We start from the raw sequence: 9935 nt of genomic DNA, 5'->3' as shown, positions 1-9935 counted from the left end.
TTCTGACCGGAACAGGCTTGTGGCCCTACTCAGGCCGGATTTCTGCCTCCCCAACCAAAGCAGTCTCAGTTCCTGCGTGATTGGACTGGAGCAGAAGCTGTGTTCCACTCACCACAAGTCTCAAAATCCTGTGGCGGGGGTCGTGGGTAGCTGGCGGGTGTCAGCAGGCCCTGCGCTCTAGCTACTCTGGTGCTGGTCAGGCCGGAAGAGACTGCAACAGTAATTTAACATCTTAACAAAATGAAAAGCCCTAAACCAAATGGTTTTATTAGTGAATTCCATCAAGCTTTCAAAGGTGACCTTCGCAAACTGTAGTGCAAAAAAGGAAGGGAGGAAACTGTGTTTAAAAAAGAAAATAAAGGAAGAATGTAAAGAAGGAACAATGAAGGAACGGAAAAGAAAAGAGGAGAAAAACTAACCGCAATCTCCCTGGCAAACATTGATGCAAAAAGTCTTAAAGAAATACTTGCAAGCTATATTCAAGTGTGGTTGTAAAGTTGGTCCTATATACATGAAACATAAATATAACATACTATATTGATAGAATTAAAACAGAAGTCACATAATCAACTCTATATATGCGTTAAGCTCAATGTCCCTTCCTGGTAAAAGCTCCGAAGAGTCTTGGAACTGATGGAACAAACTTCAGTATGATATATAGATATAGATTCATATACATATACACATACACATACAAATGTGTGATATAGCTAATGTACATTATCCATTAAGTACAAGTTAGTTATGCTACAATTCACAGACCCAAGGAAACTAAGTAAAAAGGAGGACCCAAGGGAAAAAGGAAAAATAAAATAGACATTGGAAATGGTTGTAAGAAGTAGGAGAGGGGATGAGGAAGAGAACAAGGATGGGGGAACCGAAATTGTGTGTGTGTGTGGGGGGGGATATCTCTAGGACTAGACAGAGACCTGGGAAGGGGGAGGCTCCCAAAGTCTATGGGGAGGCTCCCAAAGTCTATGGGGATGACCCTAGCTGAGACCCCTAGCAGCAGGGGATATGGAGATTAAAGTGGCCACCCCCTGTAGCCAGGTGGGATTTCCAGTGGAGGAAGGGGGACATCAACCAACCCACAAAACGTTTAACCCACAATTTTTTCCTACCTATAAGATGTACAGAGATAAAGACAGAGCAGAGATTGAGGAAGTGGCCAACAATAATTGCCCCAACTTGAGACCCATCCCATAGAAGAGCCAACCCCTGACTCTGTTAATGATACTCTGTTATACTTGCAGACAGGAGCCTAGCATAACTGTTTCCGGAGAGCCTTCATCCAGCAGCTGATGGAGACAGATGCAGAGACCCACAGTCAAACATTAGGTGGAGCTCAGGGACTCATTTGGGAGACTTGGAGATAAGATTGAGCAACTCTTAGGGGTCAAGGACACCACAAGAAAACTTTCAGTGAATTTACCTGGCCCCATGAGGACTCACAGAGACTGAACCACCAAGCAAAGAGAATGCAGAGGCTAGACCTAGGCACCCTACACATTTGTAGCAGATGTACAGTTTGGTCTTCAGGTGGGTCCCCTAACAACTGGAGTGGGGGCTGTCTCGGACTCTGTTGCATGCCATTGAATCCTCTTCCCCTACCTGGACTGCCTAGCTGGGCCTCTGAAAGAGAGGATACTTAGTCCTGATGCAACTTGATTTCCCAGAGAGTTTGGAAAGTAAGGGGGCTTTCCCTTCTCTGAGGAGAAAAGGAGGATTAATGGGGGGGGGGAATTTGTGAGGGTGGAACTTAGAGAAATGGAAAAAGGGGGCTTCCACTGGTATGTATGTAAAGTGAATAAATAAATTAGTATGAAAAATATGCAAGGCACATAATCAACATAAAAAATAAGTAACTTTTATATACACTAACAATAAATTGTTTTAAAAGGGCAGGTATAGGAGGCTAGAGAGATGGCTCAGGGGTTAAGAGCATCGACTGCTCTTCCAAAGGTTCTGAGTTCAATTCCCAGCAAACACATGGTGGCACACAACCATCTGTAATGATATCCGAGGCCCTCTTCTGGTGTGTCTGAAGACAGCTACAGTGTACAGTACTCATATAAATAAAATGAACCTTTTTAAAAATAAATGCCTTACAGTTGATTTTTTTAAAAATGCAGGTATAAGCCTAGCAAAGAGGTGAAATACCTCTACATGAAAAACTTGAAGACATTGAATATAAAGATTGAAGAAGACATTAAATGATAGAAAAACCTACACTACTGTATTGTCAGAATTACTATTATGAAAATGGCTTTACCCCAAAAGTAGTCTACAGACTAAATGGAGTATCGATTATATTCCAATGACATTTGATCTATTAAAGGATATCCTAAAATTCATATGGAAAGACAAATGATCATGGGTAGACAAAGCAATCCAAAGCAGAAAGAACATAGGTCAAGGTATTGCATTATCTGATCTCAAACTGTACTACAAACTATAGTGACAAAGACAATGTAATACTGACACAAAAATAAGACACACAGAGCAGCTGAACATAATAGAGATAAACCAGCACACCTATAAACACCTAACTTTTATAAAGGGTATTAAAAGATATATATTGGGCAAAAGACAACCTGGAAAATGGGATATATACTTGCCAAAGAATGAAATTAGTTTCATATCTCTCAGTTTTCACACATAAAAACATCAATTCAAACAGAATTAAATACCTTAATTTAAAACATGAAATACTGAAATGACTAAAGGAACACATGTGCCAATCACTCTAGGATATATGTCATAACAATAATCAATAATTAGAACTTAGTGACATAAGAACTAACTCAAAGAATTTACAAATGGAGTCACTAACTGAAATACAAATGGTCAAAGCATAATTTTTAAGTATCCAACATTTTTGCTCATCCAGGAAATGAAAATTAAAGCTACTTTGAGGTTCCTTCTCATCCCAGTCAGAATCAAGAAAGGCAATTACAACAAATATGGGCAAGGATGTTGACGAGAAGTAATCCCTAATTGTTACTGGTGGGAGAGTAAAATTTACAGTCACTATAGAGATCAATGTGGAGGCTCAATACTAAAAGGGGAGCCAGCTGTACCACTCCTGGATAGAACCCCAAATGACTACAGCCTAGAGAGACTTGCACATCCATAGTCACTGCTTCTCTTTGGACAATGGCTGGGACATGGAATCAGCTATACGTCCATCATAAGTGAATGGATAATGAGAATGTGGGTAATGAACCCAAGGGCATAAATATAAAGAAAAATTGAGAAATTTTCAAAATAATGTATAGAATTAGAAACTACTATATTCAGATTAAAATAGACAAATACCTCATGTATCTTTTCATATGCTAATTCTGGTTTCTAAATGTTAAAGTTGTATTTTTAGGTGTTGGCAGAGAACAAAAAAACTAGAAAGAGGCCTATGAGATGGGAAATAAGCTTTGAGTGCGTGCACTAGGAAAGGTAATAAAACACATAATGTAGAAATGAAAGAGGACCACTGTGGGCAGACAAGTGCATGGGGATGGTGAGAGGAAGGACATAATGTAGAAATAGGAAGAGGACCACTGTGGGCAGATGTGTGAATGGGGATGGTGAGAGGAAGGACAAAGGAGCAGGGAGCAGGAGTGGAAGGAATAATCTAAAGGGCACAAGAAAGCCTGCTATTTTGTACTTTTTTTTACAATGTGTGTGTACTTATATATGTGTGTGCATACGTGTATATATGCATGTGTGTGTGTGTAAGAGCAAGCAGATGCATATGTGGAGGACAGTCCTAGGGTCCAGTAATCAGACTTGATGACAAACACCTCTAACTGTTCTCTCCAGAATGTGTGCTTTTTCTTTTTCTTACTTGTTCAAGTTCAGAGAACTAGCAAAACTTAAGAATCTTTTTTCTTCTAAAATAACCAAATCCCAATTACCAATTTCTAATTTTATTTCAATTCCATTGAAAACTACCAAATTCAGAAAAATGTACAAACACACAGAATTTGTCTCTTAGGTTTGATTCTAGAAGTGATATTTACTGTGTAATGACAAATCTAGGCATAGAAGCATTTGTAATTCCACATACTTCAAGGTTCACTCTAGCTGTAGATCTCTTCTAAGAATGTATTCTTCCTCCTCACAAATAGGAAGAGAGTGGGAAATCCTCAGAGACAAGTGTAAAGAGGCTCTCTTTGATGTTTCAAAGCAGTTTGCCTTTTGCCCCTCTAACAAATTGCAGACACAAGTTAAGCTCCAGTTCCTCAAAACGCTGCTTATAAAACTAACATTTGTATCTTCTTTATTTATGCTCAAAATACTTTTAAGAAATTCCATTTGTACTTTCCAAAGTCATTTTACCTATCAATAGACCCCTGAATCTTAAATTTTGGATTAATATTTCATCTGTGACCTAGACTTTAGTGCCACTCAGTGTTCACATCCTAGAACTACAACAAGTCAAAACACCAAAACCTATCATAATTCAGACATGTACTGCAGCCTCAGAATATTTATTTTCTTACAATATAATGCCATTAGTTCAAGTTCTCTGATCCCTGCCTGGTTTGCACTTCACGATGCACCTAACAGAGATAGAAAACTCATCATGCTCTAAGCATCTATTGGAGCTTCACTCGGGAGAAATGCATGCCAGCAATCTTTTTTTGTTCTTTCAGATTGAATCATCTAGAACTGTGCCATGCTTCCAAATATAAACTGACTGACTGAAATCAGAGGAGAGAGAGATTATTTTCTCAAAAGGAAAAATTCCAACCACTTAAAAAGATCGTAACTAAAAGGTTCAATGTTTACAGAAATCAAAATGTAACAATGCAAGTTAGTAAACAAATAATGAAATTAAATGAATTATGAACAGTTTAGTTATATAATGTTACACATTTTCACAAAAAGTCCTGTGCCAGTAGAATAGCAAAATTTTCATTTGTGTAGGGAAAAGAAAAGATGAACCCTAGAAACTGTGTTATAACAGAATGAATGTGGGGAGGGGTAAAATATACAGCACAAACAATCGCAAACCGAAGATAAATAGAAGTATGAAAAAATTAAGGAAAGAAAGACATATGATTTGCTTAACAAATGAGACCAGAAAATTTTCACATAGAAATTATAAATGACATATCATTCAAGCTGACCTAACAATAACATACTAACCACTGGTCATTTTTAAACCAAGATAATTACCCACTGTGTACCATTCATCAAGAATGAAAAGAGGATGAAAAGTGTGACACTTTTCTTTTGCAAATACCTAACGATGCTTTAAAAAATTTGATATAACAAAAGGTAACTTGAAGAAACCTTATACTTCCTTTGCTGTCAAAATTTAGAAAAGTAAAACCAAAATCTTAATACTCTTGCTAGCTAGAGAACATCATTATCAGTACTTGGTATAAGTCTTTCAACCTATAGGATTATTTATATGTATGGTTTACAGGTTAAAAACATTGTCTCAGGAGCCAGACAATCCAAGTGTTTATCTTATAATTCATTAGTGAGTAAAGACAGCTCTAAATCTCAATTTCTTTATCTGAACAATAAGCATAATTCCAGTTCTTAGAGCTACAGACAGTGCTGCGCTTTTGGACTTTGAGTAGTTTTCATGGTTTGCACCCTTGGTTCACTGTAGGTATTACACCATTCTTCCCAATGGTCAATTATTCTGTTTATATTGAACTTTGACAAACAGAAGATTTAAATTTTTTATGGTAAATCTATCACTTTTTTATTCGTAATTTTTGCCTTTGGTATTATGCTTAGAAAGGCAACAGACTTAAAGATGTAAAGATAGTACAACTTTGTGAGGAAAGAAAAATTTATTTGGCATGAATAATGTGAATAAAATAAAAACCCAGCATCCCTCTTCTCATGCACTTCTACAAAGCATGCAACATTTTAACATCACTTCAACTTAAATAAATAAATAAATAAATAACATACCACCTGAAAAACTTCCAATGATCACAGGTTATCCTGTCATCTAGTCTGAATCTGTCATCTGTAACTTAAATAAAAACATATATATATATATTCACAATGATAATCAATACACAGTAACTGAAAAGTATTCCCCTTTTAAGGAAGTTCTCCATCTGACTGTGAAATGTTTATAACGAATTACTGTACAAATCCAGGAACTCACCTGAATCATGCATTGCTACATCCACTCCAGTAGTGACTCGCCTGACAGGCCTAGACACTTGGAAGCAGTCCTGAGGCAAAGAGTTTCACTGAAACTTAGCCTCCTGGAACCTTGGCATTCCCATAGCATGTATGCTCTAACCTGTCCCCGAGTTAGTCTGGTGTATGGATCTGTGTGCTCTCTTTCAGTATTGTTTTATTATAAGTGCCTTTAAGGATTGATTTTGGCATATAGCTAAGCCTCCACTGGTGTTCCAATGTTCTAGAAAGTCCTTGACCCGACCCTGAGCTTGGAATTCAGTAAGAATGTTACCTATTCAGTAACATTCAAATTTACCTCTAGTAGAGACAGTGAAAATAATCAGACATTACAATTTACTTGAATAAAAGCTAGAAAGCTCAGGGCTAGTCTACATAGTAATTACTTAGAACAATAGTCGAGTCACACACATACACAGGAATACACAATGGCCTAGGAAATAGGTGGGTTGTGGTTTTAGAAAGAATTATAATATTATTCATGAAAGGGTTAGTAGAACAGAATTCCCCTGGTGCACGGTTTTTCACTAGGCCCAGAGGAATAACACTATCAGGAATTTACTAAAGGACCCCTGGTGGTGGGTTTAACAATAGACTAGCATTGCACCAGAGCATTCACCTGGCTCCTGTGTTTAGCTGATCTTAATTAAGGGTTGTTCCCTATCTCAGTTGTAAACATGGCCTGGCTCCCCCAGCCTTTATGTATGCACTTTCTTTGTTTTGTGCCATGTACTGTGGCAGATGTATTTGCCTAGCTTTCTTGTATTTCCTCTGTATTAAAAGTCTGGTGTTTGCTTGGAAAAAATACATTCAGATACATACTCTCTCTGTGTCCGTGTCTGTTTGTCGTCTGAGCCAACTCCTTGCTTGCCTGTAACCCGGAACCAAGACGAGTTTTCCTGTGGATCGAGGACCCAAGTGAGGTCCGTCTACAGCAATGCATATCTGAGTGAATTCGGTTTTGTGGATACAAGTCCTTTTAGCCTATCACTGTCAAAATCACATGAAGACTTTCAAAGTTTAAACAAATCACTAATGTTATTACTGTTCTAACCATTTGAATTGATATATTTTCATCTAGCAGAGAACAGTATACAAGCTTGACTAGCAAAATATAACCTGGTTCTTGTTTGTGTCTCATACAATATCATTCATTCATTATTATAGTTTATCAGAATTAGTACCTAATCAATTAATACTTATAAATTAAAAATATAACTAGAAATCCAGCTGCCATTTTCTAACTTTTTTTTTCAAATTTAGATTAATACTAACTCAGGATTAACTGGATAACTAATACAGTATTTTTAGAAGGGGGGAATTGTGGTTGGTAAATCTACTAGGCATGTATAGAGCTGAATTCATATCTTCATCGCCCACAGGAAAAGTGTGAAATTCAGGTGTCTATGATTCCACTGCTGGGGGTGGAGTGAAGAAAGGTGGATCTTTTTAACTTAATAGTCAGCCAGACATGCCAATCAGTAGACTCCAGACCCTGTCTCATAGTAAGGTGGAAAGAAATGGAGGAAGATACCCAACACTGACCCCAAGCCTCCAAACATACATAACAAACACATAGACATGCACATGTACCACATAAACATACAAAAATTCAGCTCAGTGTTAGTTTTCATAATTTTTATAATTCAAGAAGGAGTTCAAACAAAAAGTTGCTACTAATCATATAGGGGTCCTTTCCAAATAAGCCACATTGGAAACAGAAGGGAAAAGATATTATAATTTTTATTTTATTTTTTGAGATTAAAAATATAATTACAATATTAATATAATTATAATGTCAATTGTATGAATGTTTTTAAGGCTGATTATTTGACACTTGACAAGAGATTGGTGTGCCATTCCCTGATAAAGACCATCTCTCTGACTCTCAGCTCTCCTATGTTGTCTATAGTTCCTCCTATAGGGTTAAGGCCTCATGGGCTTTCCCCAAACATGTTGGTAAATCCACTGGTACCAGGTCATGTTTCCCCAATCATTTTCATGGTAAGATTTTAATGGGTGTAGCTTTGATATTATTAAGAGACACAATCACACAGCTAATACAATACTTATTATTACTTACTATAGCACAAATTCCATGATCCTCTGGCTCTTAAAATCTTCTTATCATCTCTTCCATAAATGATCCCTAAGCCGTAGGTGTGAGAGTGCTCTGTAGATGTGTCTATTGGGACTGGGCTCCACAATGCATTTTTTTAATGGTTGTAGTTTTCTGTAGTGGTGTCCATCTGTTGCAAAGAGAAATTTTCTTGATGAGAGGTAAAATTATGTTTAAAATCACACCATGCCTAATATGCATATATTGGAGATAATAAAAAGTGTTTCTGGTTTTCTCAAGGTCACAAACAAGTAAGCAGTAGCATATCAATGATAGATGTTTTTTTCTTAGTCTGCTGCTCCATCTACCACAGTATATAATTTCTGCCATAAACATCTTAAAATATGTAGAAAGTCATAAGAATTGCTAATACTACTTTTCAGCACTGTCATATTTTGTCCACTGAGCCAAACATACCAGATGTCTTTAAATAAAAGATTTAGACAGCATAAAAATAAAGTGTTATTGTATATGAGCTTCTTAAAAATATAGCAATACATTAGAAATATCATAAGGTATTATGGGAAAAGGGAATGTTTAAAATATCAATGAGATATACTCAGAAACACAGAAGGTGGCCATAGATGCAGATAATGAGGTAGGAAAGCATGAAAAAGTATTGAACCATTTGGCATGATAAAATACATTTATCTAACATAATGAGCTAAAATCATACATTTCCATTTGTCAAGGTAAATGTGAACTGTTTTGTTTCCTACAATTAATATGCCTTCATAAGTGTATAACTCTATTATATTCTTAAAAAACATACAATGCTATTGATTAGTCACCTAGAGTGGTTAAGAGGGTAACAGTTGTAAGGTGACGGATACACTAGCCAGTTGCTTCCACGTCTAAATATCAATACTAACAATTAGTGAGAATAGAATTTATGAAAACAGATTTGAAACAATAGTTTCTGAGTTCACTGTGTGTCTGTTCTATCTATAGATTTCTATCGAGTTACTCTACATATTTAAACAAGCAATATTCTCCTGTTTATGTTTTCTGTTATATTTATTTATTTATCAATGTATCTATATACCTATTGTCTTAGTCAGGGTTTCTATTCCTGCACAAACATCATGACCAAAAAGCAAGTTGGGGAGGAAAGGATTTATTCAGCTTACAATTCCATACTGCTGTTCATCACCAAGGAAGTTAGGACTGGAACTCAAACAGGTCAGGGAGCAGGAGTTGATGCAGAGGCCATGGAGGGATGTTCTTTACTGGCTTGCTTTTTCCTGGTTGGCTCAGCATGCTCTCTTACAGAACCAAGACTACCAGCCCAGAGATGGCACCACCCACAAGGGACCTTTCCCCCTTGATCACTAATTGAGAAAATGTCTTACAGTTGTATCTCATGGAGGCATTTCCTCAAATGAAGCTCCTTTTTCTGTGATAAATCTAGCTGTGTCAAGTTGACACAAAACTAGCCAGTATAATTGACCCCTTGTCAACTTGACACACAAACACACCAATAGTAAGCCTGAACCCTTACATTCTTATTCATCCCCACAGTCTAAATAACTTTCAATGTCCCACCATCTTTACATATTCTTAAAATTTCAATCTCTTTTAAATATCCATCTCTTTTAAAATCCAAAGTCTTTTTACAATTAAAAGTCTCTTAACTGTG

General features: G+C 36.7%; 1 protein-coding gene across 1 annotated transcript in view; it reads right to left on the bottom strand.

Moving 5' to 3' along the window:
• Positions 1 to 9935, bottom strand: part of LOC110287578 (sodium-driven chloride bicarbonate exchanger-like) — a gene marked incomplete at its 3' end in the record, with an annotated part of 308235 nt that overhangs the window by 218508 nt on the left and 79792 nt on the right. Inside the window, exons 6-7 of the mRNA XM_029473719.1 lie at positions 8261 to 8426; positions 5938 to 6001 (exon numbers count right to left, since the gene is read on the bottom strand). The remainder of the gene's footprint in view (positions 1 to 5937; positions 6002 to 8260; positions 8427 to 9935) is intronic.

This window comes from Mus caroli, assembly GCF_900094665.2.
Source record: "Mus caroli chromosome 2 unlocalized genomic scaffold, CAROLI_EIJ_v1.1 2_unlocalized, whole genome shotgun sequence".
NCBI classification, from domain to species: domain Eukaryota; kingdom Metazoa; phylum Chordata; class Mammalia; order Rodentia; family Muridae; genus Mus; species Mus caroli.
Note: the sequence above shows the minus strand (reverse complement) of the source record. Positions and strands in the feature narration are given on the sequence as shown.